Source organism: Podarcis pityusensis, assembly GCF_964106645.2.
Source record: "Podarcis pityusensis genome assembly, chromosome: 8".
In the NCBI taxonomy this organism is placed as follows: Eukaryota; Metazoa; Chordata; class Lepidosauria; order Squamata; family Lacertidae; genus Podarcis; species Podarcis pityusensis.
In genome coordinates this window covers 26,730,895-26,742,348 of record NC_138033.1, presented here as the reverse complement: position 1 = coordinate 26,742,348, position 11,454 = coordinate 26,730,895, and the positions used below count along the sequence as shown (strand labels likewise).

The window sequence follows — 11,454 nt, the reverse complement described above, 5'->3', positions numbered from 1 at the left end:
TTTATAGTACTTACGAAGCTATTCACAGTTTCAGTTATGGGAACGAAACAACACCAACCATCTGACGGCAGGATATTCCTGTGTATCGGAGGGGAGCTGTAAAAGTCACTCAGAACAACTCCCTGTATGAATACCTTGTGATGAACTATCACCGCACCTGCCGTCAGCCAGCAGAAAGCAGCTCCCAAGGGTTCAAATGTTAACTTGAGCCTTTCTGATGTTTGGTGGCAATTTGTAACAGATTCAATTGCAAGCTGTAAGTGGTATTCCTCAAGCTTGTTAAGGATTGAAAGCAATTATCTGGTGTTTACTTATAAGCCCGTGACCCACTTGCACAGGCCTTGTGACCCATTGTGGGTCATGAACTCACAGGCTGGAAAATGCTGATATATTGGGCACCTGACTCTCTGGGGGCAGCTAAGTTGCAAGGCTGCGAAGCAGTGAAAGGAATGGGGCTAGTCCTAAATCATTTCATGTTCTCTTTCTCCATTCACAACAGGCAAAGCCTCCAGTGACCCAGGATCTCAGCTGTGTAAGACCTGGAAAGGAAGGAGGTCACATAACGCAAGTGCAGAACAGATGCTCTGCATGGAAAAAGGTCTCTGATTCAATCCCCAGCATCTTCTGATGCACCTGGGGAAGGTCCCTGTCTGAAATCCTGGAGAGCAGCTGCCAGACACTGTAAACAACACTGAGTTTGGTGGACCAAGCATCAGGGCTTGGTGTCACGGAGTTGTAGCTTGTCAGCATCTTAAGGACACCAGGTTGGGGAATTCTTATCTACACAGACTGGCGGTGGCTCTCCAAGGTTTCAGTAACTTGACCAGCACTACCTGGAGATGCCAGGGATAGAACAGCGGACCTTTTGAATGGAATTTACCACTGAATTACAAGCACCTGCACCTTGTCAGTCAGTCACATGCCTATATAAATGCATCCGCAGGAGCAACAAGGCCTTATTTGGAGCACAGCCAGCCGTTCCATATGCTACAGCAGGTGAGATTTATTTTAACTGTTGATAACATATTGAGGAATATATATATATTCTCTAGTGTATCTTTAACAAACATCTACTCAACTTTTAAATTAAAGTAAAAAAGTAAAGATAAAGGACTCCTGGATGGTTAAGTCCAGTCAAAGGTATGGTGAGGTATGGTGTTCATCTCGCTTTCAGGCCGAGGGAGCCGGCGTTTGTTCACAGACGGCTTTCCAGGTCATGTGGCCAGCATGACTAAACGGGACACTGTGACGAGTGCTAGACTAAGGCTGGGGAGTCCGGGATTCAGATGTGTACAAAGCTTGGTGGGTGACTGTGGGCCAGTCACTATCCCTCAGCCTAACCTACTTTGCAGGGTTGTTCTGAGGATAAAATGGAGGTGGGCGGGGGAGAGAGTTATGAATGCTGCTTGGATATAAAAATAGTAAATAAATAAAAAATAGAAGGTATGAAAGAAAAAGAAAGAAAATGAGCACAGATGGCCACAAATTGACAAAGCACACTCCTCTCTGCCTGGCAGCCCAGGGGGCAGCTGACATGAAAGCAGTTGTTCCACAGATACATAGTTTGTCTGATAAATTGACTTGTAGCATCTAACAACAAGATGTGAACCATTTAACCGAACAGCAGGCAATACAGATTTCCTGGTACATTTTTGATGGATCTTTTTTTCTTTAAAAAATAATGAGGTTTGTAATAAAAAAAATAAAAATCCAAACAGCTCTTAGTATAATAAAGCTCTCTGGTTCACACCAGGTCCCTTTAAAAAAAGATTTCTTTTCCCCCACTATCAGCATGTTATTTCCTGACCTGCCGGCCAGTGACTGAAATGTAATGTTGCCTCTTCCATTTCTAGCTGAAAGAGGAAGTGGGAAAGCATGTCACTCTTCTAACTTCTTCAGCACTATGCGCTGTTGAAGGGAGAAAACGATAGCCAGTCTCCAGCTCATGACAGTGAGTGGGAGGTCTCAGAGACTTCCTGGGCTCCGGAGAAAGATCTCAAGGCCCCTATGTGAACCATGGCTTAGCGCCATGTGTGAACCTGGCTCTCAACATTGCATAGATACCATACCCTCCAACATTTCTCCACTGAAAATAGGTGAATCATATTTAACAACAACAACAACAAATACCCTGCCCATCTGACTAAGTTGTCCCAGCCATTCTCGGCATCTTCCAACATATATAAAGACATAATAAAACATTACAAAACTTCCCTATACTGTACAGGGCTTCCTTCAGATATCTTCTAAAGGTTGTATAGTTACTTATCTCCTTGGCTCAGTCGGTTGCATAACTCCAACATTCTCTGATGAAAACAGGGGCATCATCCTAAGGAAAAGGGGGCACTTCCAGGATCAAATCAAAAACCGGGATGGCTTCTGTAAACCTGGGACTGTCTCTGGGACTGGCACTTGGCAGGTCTGAGATACATGTTTGAACTGGAAGGACCAGGATTCAAATCCCTGCCAGGCTATGAAGCCAAATTGCCAAACTTAAACCACTGGTTATCTCTCAGCTGAACCAACCATGCAGGGTTGTTGTAAAGCTCTGATGCATACTCATGTGAAACAAATAAGGAATTAAATATTGTTAAGTTATATAAGCATCTTTCTCCAGCTACGAGAAGTGGATGAAATTGTCGGATTTGGTTTTTCTCTCTTGTTTTTCCGGTCTTCAGTTCAGTTCTCCATGATTCCCCCCCCCCCCTTTTTAAAGCCCTCATGAAAATCCTCCAGCAGTTCTGGCCCTTCTGCCTTAGCTCCTCGCATGTCCCAGCGTGACCACCACATTATGTTTCTGGCTATGGGCCTGAACTTGATAAATCTTTGGCTAGTGGATGAATGACAGGCAGTCCTACGAGTGGATAAATGATGGATGCAGACCATTTGCAGGGAGGGGGAGCACATCATCCAGTCCCGCATGCCTGCTCTTCGTCCTCCTTGAGTTTATAAAAAACCGACGTTGTGTGGGGAATGATCTTAAGGCCTTCAGAAGAGGGAGGCCCGCTGAGAATGGAAGGCATATCAACACAGTTGCATCCCCATAGACATCTTAAGTGCCAGGACATCAAGGAGGATAAGCCAAGGGGGAGGGGAGGGCTGCTGCTACAAAGAGATCTCGACCAAGGGAGTCGGTTCCAAATGTTTGACAACACACAGCTAACTTCCTCCTCTCATCTTCCAAGCACAGAGCCTCAGAACCGCCTCCAGTGCCTGGAAACATCCACAAACCTTTCTTATCTGCAAACAAGCTGTGATGGGCACCCCCAGTTGAGCTGAGAGTGCTTGTGGCTTTTTAGTTGAGCAACAAAACAAGTATCAGGAAATGTTATAAATCCCAACAGGATGCACAGGGCTGGACTGTGGCGTTCTGGCACTGGAGGCAGACGGTCCAAACAGCATCCATTGCCGCATGCTAATTAACATGGGCCACAATCCACGGGGAAGGAGTCTTTCATGAGCCCCACTGAAATAAGCAGGAGAGGTAGAAGAGCAGGACATAGGGAGAGAACCTGTGGGTTTCTGGATGCTGTGGGACTTCAGTACCCATTAGTCCACAGCCACAGGTTTAGTTTCAGGTTTTAATGCGGACCTAACGAATTTGCACCATCTGAAACAATATGTGAAAGGAAACACGGCTATCCTTGGAGATTTGCATGCCTCTGCATTTATTAATTTATTTATCTTTGCAATGCAGTTGTCCAAAGAAAGTGTGTGAAAATGCACATATTGGGAAGAAGGAAGTGAGGAATAAAATGCATCTATTTCAGACAATAAATGCATTATGTTAGGAGAAATTGCTTGCAAACGTGTATATTGTTTAAACCTGCATACAAGGATGCAGAAAGTTGCTGTATCCCTTCTTATTTCAATTATGCTAATATCAAAATTCTCCATACCATTTATTACTGCATTTTTTTTTAATTATTATTATTATATATGATATATTTGTTAATTTATATTATATCCCACTTTTATTCCCAGAACTGAGACTCAAGAGGACTCACAATAAATAAAACAAGCATGGATAAAACACAGATACCTAAAAACATATAAAAGGTAAAAGAGTAGTTTAAAAGTAATTAAAATATAATAAAATGAAAATGATGTAAAAACAAATCTGTTGAAATGCAGATTTTAAAATAGCAAGTACTATTAAAAGCTCTTTCCTTTAAGAGCAATTATTGTTGTTTTGTCTATTTAGTGATGGTTAGCTCCTGAATTTATATGTGGCTCACAGTGCAGTTATCAGTCAGATTGATAACTACAAATTCTCTCTCTCTCTCTCTCTCTCTCTCTCTCTCTCTCAATAAAACCTGCATAGAGAAATGCCTGTTTTATGGGGAAATGCATATAAAATGTATATTTTAGAGGAAAGCATACAAAAATATGCATTTGAGGGGTGAATGTATGCAAAATGCCTATTTTAGGAGAAAACAGATTCAAAAATGCATATATTAGGGAAAATGCAATTTAAATGCAGATGTTTGATGCGGTTTTAAAAATATCCATGGAAAATAGGTTGGAGCAGACTCCAGGGATGAATGTGTGTGCAAGTGCCACAGAAGGAAAATAGGCTGATCTGTCCCTGCCTCAATTTCACATGCTGGCAAGATGCTTTTTAAATTGCCAGTAACAGACTGCAGGAGAATTATGCTTTTCCTAGCATGTCTTTAACCTAAAGAACAAACACCTACTTGACTTTTAAAATAGTGAAAGACCAGCAGTTTCTGACTACATGAATATAGCACGAAGCAGATGGAGTAATCTGTTGAGGTGGAGGAGTGGCAGGGAGGACAACCTTGAGCTGGGAAACAAGCCCTGGTGAGAGACTAGGAATATTACAGACTTGACTCTAGTCATAGCTACATCATACCGCTTTGACAGTCACGGTTCCCACCCCCACCTCCCAAAGAATCCTGGGAACTGTAGTTTTCCGCACACACAGCTGCAATTCCTAGAACCCTTAACAAACTACAGTTTCCAGGATTCTTTGAAGGAAGCTGTGTGCTTTAAATACGTGGCATGGGTGTGACCCCCTGTTTCCCTCTGTGAAACTCTGGGACATAAGTCTACAGTTATATACCAACTTACTGGAGAGTGAGTCCCATGGGACTCTATAGGACTTACTTTTGAGTAGACATGTGCAGAAATGTAGTGCAAGCCAGCAGGCAAAGTTTTAATGGCGTGGAGCTGCTCAACATGATGGTGATGATGGTGATGATAATATTTATATGCTGCCCATCTGACTGGGTTGCCCCAGCTGCTCTGGGTGGCTCCCAGCAAAATATTAAAAACACAATAAAACCTCAGACACAAAAAGCTTCCCTCTACATGGCTGCCTTCAAATGTCTTCTAAAAATCATGTAGTTGCCTATGTGTTTGAAATCTGGTGAGAGGGTATTTCACAGGGTGGGCACCACTACCGAGAAGGCCATAAATCAGCTACTAGCTGCCCTACTTTACAGATGACCGTCCTCCATTTTGAAAAGCTGTGAGAGGACAGCCCTCCATTTGAAGGGCTGGCCAATCCTCAAGAGGTCTGGAGGGTGGCAACTCATGAACAAGCCTTCTCTGCAGTGGTTCCCCGTCCTTGGAATGCTCTCCCCAGGGAGGTTCGCCTGGCGCCTTCATTATACACCTTCAGGTACCAGGCAAAAACGTTCCTTTTGGACCAGGCCTTTGGTTGACCTGATCAACATCCCATACCCTTTTAAAATGTGGCTCTTTTTTATGGGGGATGCCCTGTGACCTCCGGGTATAGGGCGATATATAAATTCAATCAATCAATCAATCAATCAATCAATCAATAAGATAAAAAACCATAAGAAAGGAGAGCAGGCTCAGACATTTCTTGGGCCCCTGTTTTCACCTCCCCCATCCTGCTAGGGCCCTTCCTCAGATTGTCCAGCTCCACCTCCTTTATCTCCTCCCAATTCTCCTCAGGATCTGCCCATCCACTTTATGATATCCCCATAGAGTTCATGATGCCATGTTCCTAAGAAAATGAGCTTCCTGTGGTGGCTGAGTGGATACAACACATGCACAACACGCAACTGGTCCCAGCTCCAATCCAGCATCTCCAAGTAGAGCTAAGAAGGACCTCTGCCTCAAACCCTGGAGACTGGCTGCCTGTCAGTGTGGGCAACAGTGACCTAGATGGACCTCAGTAGCTAGGGTTTCAAACAGTTGTTGAACTTTGGGGGGGGAGGTTTTTTTAGTTTTGCCTTAAGAAAAATCACCAAAAATGACACTGCCAACGTGGGTTGCCATACGTCTGGATTTTCATGGACATGTTAGTGATTTCTGACCAGACACTGCTTCATTCTGCAGTATTCCAGATATGTCTGTGAAATTCCAGACATATGGCAACCCTATCAATAGCATCGCTTTGTGTAAGACAGCTTCCTATGTCCCAGGGTCACAACGCTGGCAGTGAATAGAAGGCACTTTGCTTGGGGCCCACTCAGACCTGAAGCTGGTCCTTCTTGCTTAGCTGGGGAAATTGGTAACCGAGAATGGCTTGCAGCGGGAGTGAGGCAGCGGAGGTGCTCCTCTTAACGAAGGTTAGATGCAGAGTACCAATTAGGTAATTGATGCCTGTGAATTGTTCACTGCAAAGAGCTCCAAGACAGGGGTTAATGCACTGGGTGAGCACGAGCACTTTATCCGATCCTGCTTCACACCTCACAGGGCACTTAGAAACCACCCGTTGTCTCAGACCCCTAAATCTGTCTTCCAGAGCCTGATCAGCAGTTCTGATGGAGGGCGGGGAAAGAGGAAGGCTAAAGATTCAGGCTGTGAACACCCCATACATTTAAAGCACGTCAAAAGAACTGTAGTTTGCTAAGGGTGGTGGCCCCAGTCCAGACACAAGGATGTAGTCTGCCATGCCAACTTCAGCCAGCCAGTGAGCAGGGCACAGATTCAGGGGGAAAAAGAGTCCCCCTTCGAGTCCTGGGGAGTCTTGGAGCAGCAGGGTCCCATGTATGAAACTTGGTTCTGCTAACCAAGCTGTTAAAGTGTTATAAGAGTGCTTGAAATTTACAGTGTAGATGTGACCATAGCTTCAGAATCCAGCAACAATAAAAAATCAGGTATTGAAAGCTGCTTGATAAAGGGCTCCTTCAGATGTCTATGGAAGGTCGTATAATTGTTTATCTCCTGGACATCTGATGGGAAGGTGTTTCACAGGACGGACACAACTTCTGAGAAGGCCCTCCACCTGGTTCCCTGTAACCTCATTTCTCACAGTGAGGGAACCGCCAGAAGGCCCTCAGAGCTGGACCTCAGTGTCTGGGCAGAACAATGGGGGTAGAGAGGCTCCTTCAGGTACACAGAGCTAAAGCTGTTTAGGGCTTTAAAGGTCAGCACCAACACTTTGTCTGGGGAACCTCAGGACCTGGGGTCAAATGTGGTCCTCTAGGCCTCTCTGTATGGCCCTCAAAATTCTCCCCAGGCCGCCCCCTCTCACTGGCTATGTATCACACCCTGAGATTATTATTTTTTGCCTGGCTGGAATGTGTCCTTAACTCTAATCATGCCTCTTGCAGGCAAGTGGCTTCATGATGCTCTGCTTCCCTGCCTGGACTGCTCCATGGGGGCAAGACCTACTGGAGGTGAGTTGCTGTGTTCATTAGGCCTGACACTCCTGTGCAGAACATGATCTTGCTAATAAAGACTTCACTCCAACATGCATGGTATGACTTACTGCTGGCCCGCTCCTGACAGATTTGTTAGCAGGAAGGTTAAAGGTAAAGGTACTCCTGACTCTTGTGTGGGACGCGGGTGGCGCTGTGGGTTAAACCACAGAGCCTAGGACTTGCCAATCAGAAGGTCGGTGGTTTGAATCCCCACGACAGGGTGAGCTCCCGTTGCTCGGTCCCTGCTCCTGCCAACATAGCAGTTCGAAAGCACATCAAAGTACAAGTAGATAAATAGGTGCCACTCCGGCGGGAAGGTAGTCGGTAGCTGTACGCTGGCTCCCTCGGCCAATAAAGCGAGATGAGCACTGCAACCCCAGAGTCGGTCACGAATGGACCTAATGGTCAGGGGTCCCTTTACCCCTGACTGCTAGGTCCAGTCGTGGACTACTCTGGGGTTGCGCGCTCATCTTGCTCTATGGACCAAGGGATCTGGCGTTTGTCCGCAGACAGCTTCCAGGTCATGTGGCCAGCATGGCTAAGCCGCTTCTGGCAAACCAGAGCAGCAAACGGAAATGCCGTTTAGCTTCTCACCGGAGTAGTACCTATTTATCTACTTGCACTTTGATGTGCTTTCGAACTGGTAGGTGCGCAGGAGCTGGGACCGAACAACAGGAGCTCACCCCGTCGTGGGGATTTGAACCGCCAACCTTCTGATCAGCAAGCCCCAGGCTCTGTGGTTTAGACCATAGCGTCAACCTCATCCCTTAGCAGGAAGATTATACATCAATAAACATTCATCCTGGTTTGCCTGTAGGATGTTGACACATCTTCCTGTTTATTATTCCACACCTTTCAATGCATTTCCCTGTCACTTTCCTAATCGCAACAAAGTCTGTTTCTTCTTTAAAGTGGATTTGTTGCATTCAGGCAACAGGTTGCTTTAATCCACTTTTATAGTGCAGACCCACTTTTATTGTGCAGTCTTGGAGCAACTCACATTCTTGTTCCCTTCCTTCTCTTGACAAAACGCCATCGTAAAAGGACTCCACCTCCCAGCATGTCTCCAGCAACAGGGTTGATTGGGCTTCTTTCATTAAGACATATCCCAATTTACATCTGATTAATTAAAACCTCCCACTTCTGGGAGCTTGCCCTTTGCAGGAGCCCTTTTCTTTATTAACCTTCTTTTGTTCCATTAATTGCAGGTGCAGACAAGGGAAGTGGAGGGGAGAGGAGGGGGAGAGGGAGAAACGGGAAATAGAACTACCAGCAGCAGTAATAAAGGCTTTTTTTTTTCCTTTTTAATAAATACACCACCAGCTCCCACAGACAGTGCGAGAGAAATAATCTGCTTTCAACAGATTAAGGAGCTCTCAGACAACACAGGGAGGATGAGTTGATGGGCAGGTGGTTGTTCTTAGAAAAAACTCCTTCAGAGGTTTGGATTTAGTGTGAAGTGGAGAAGTTGTGTGTGTGTGATGGATTTACTAAGCGCCATGTATGAACAGCACACAACCGGAGCCAGCCAATCCCAAATTAAAGCCACAAATCAAAAACACATTTGCTGCTAGAGATGGCCGTGTGTTTTAGCCAGATTGGATTATTGTAATTATTACTCACTTCTGCAGTGTCATAAATATGGATGACCCTCAAAACATCCGTGACAGGCCCCAAACAGTTGGTGTGCTCAAATAATCCCTTCCCACTTGCTGGAGAAAGGGCAGATAAAGGCAGTGGGGCTAGGTTTGTCAGGTAGTCAGCCAATTTACACTCCCACTTTTAAAAACCTGTTGCCTCACTAGTCCCTTTCTCGAACCCCACATTTAAATTCTTCCCTGGTCTCCTAGCTGGCCCTAGTAGGACCAACGTGGCCAGTTAGCCCTGGTGATCATTTGATGTCTACTGACTGGGGGTTCCCCCCTCCCCAAAATGATCCCTGGATTTCTGAATTTTATTGATATTGATGCTGCGTTTATGTTGTGTTTTATGCTGTTTTTAAGTCGCATTTTAATCAGTGTTTTATAGTTGCTGTTAGCTGCCCTGAGCCCGGGTTTTAAACCAGGAAGGGTGGGGTATAAAAAAAATTATTATTATTATTATTATTATTATTATTATTATTATTATTTATTTTATTATTTAGGTGCTCATGTGGGCAGGAGCTCTGGTCTATATATGGAGCCCCTACATGTGCCAAGCCATGTTCATGGGCTTATCAGAAGGAGCAGCCTCACCAAGGCATTCAGAATTCTCAGTTTGACAATTGTCTTCCTCTTGAGCAGTGATGGGTGATTCTGTCCATTTCATTTTCTCTCAGCTTCTGTTTCTGTTTCTGTCCGTGGCTACTAACCATGATGGCAATGCTCTACCTGCACTGTTGGAGGCAGTGTGCTTCTGATTACCAGTTGCTGGAAACTGCAGAGTGCTGGTGAGCTCAGGTCCTCCTTGTGGCCTTCCCAGAGGCATCTGGTTGGTTGCCGTGAGAACAGGATACTAGACTGGATGAGCCACTGGCCTGGTCCAGCATGTTCTTACTACATTCTCCACCGATTTGCGATTATTATTATTTTTAAGACCTCATGAAAATTCATCATTGTTTTAGTGTACTTCTCCTAATCTACAGCACTTTTGTCTGCAATTTTGTCTAACAGACGCATCACTTCCAGGTGACTTGGAACGAGTCTGGAAACCAAGCCATATGAGGAACGGTTGAGGGAGTTGGGTCTGTTTAGCCTGGAGAGAAGCCTGAGAGGTGATATTATCACCATCTTCAAATTTTTGAAGGGCTGACACATGGAAGATGGAACTGCTCCAGAGGGTAGGCCCCAAACCAGTCAAGATTCAAATTGCAAGAAAGGAGATACTGATTAAGTATTAGGAAGAACTTTCTGTTGGTAGGAGCTGTTTGACAGTGGAAGAGACTACCTTGGCAGGTGGTGGCCTCACCTTCACTGGAGGTTTTTGAACAGAGTTTGGATGGCTTTCTGTTACAGACTGAAGGGGGTAGACCTTTGTGGATACTTTCTAGCCCTACAATTCTATGATTCTTCGACCTGTTTATTGAGCGTTCATTCTGATTTGTTTGTAGGGAGGTTATACAACATCACATCAAGCAATTGTTATCTCAACTTCCCAGTGCATTTCATAGGATTGCAGAATTGGAAGGGGCTCTGAGGGTCATTAACCTGTTGTGTTTCTTTCTCCAAATAAATAATAATAGTATGGTTCTTAATAGTGTGGAGGAGGGGAGCGGGTCTGTTGTGCAAGGGTGCCAAATCCACTTGAACCAAGTAACCTGAATTGCCAGCTTGCAGCTGAATCCCACCCACAAAATAACAATTGGGAAGTGCCCCTGGAAACATGCTAACCTACATCAGCTTCCTTAGATTAAAGTTGATCTGTTTGTGCTTTGCCGTTTTTCTCCCCAGGCCTGGTGATAGATCTGAAGAGACTTACTGAAAGATCTTTCAGGACGAAACGAGAAATTACAAAAAGATAATGTGTAGCATTACCCCATGCTCCTTTTAAAAGAATTTTTTTAAAAACAAAACTGTTTCTGGAGGGGTGCATAGGAGCAGAAAAGCAGTAGGATGCTCAACCCTTACACCACCCGCTCATTTTTGGTTCCAGATCCCTCCATCCCTTTTTCAGTATATGTTTTGCCCTCACAAACATTGAGCTATCGAATTCTGTACAAAACATCTATCCAGCCGACTGCCCTTGAGTTGAGGAGCTAACGTCTCTTTCTATCCTAAATGTTTGTTCAAAGCAGTTATCTTTGACTTGACAAAGCTATCAATATCATCTCACT

General features: G+C 44.8%; 1 long non-coding RNA gene across 1 annotated transcript; it reads left to right on the top strand.

Annotated features, from left to right (window-relative positions):
* Window positions 1-477: 477 nt before the first annotated feature.
* On the top strand, window positions 478-11,012 carry LOC308483226. Its single transcript, XR_013989619.1, has 4 exons — window positions 478-996; window positions 3,985-4,059; window positions 7,554-7,619; window positions 10,295-11,012. It is a non-coding gene; the product is annotated as an uncharacterized lncRNA (long non-coding RNA).
* Window positions 11,013-11,454: the final 442 nt, after the last annotated feature.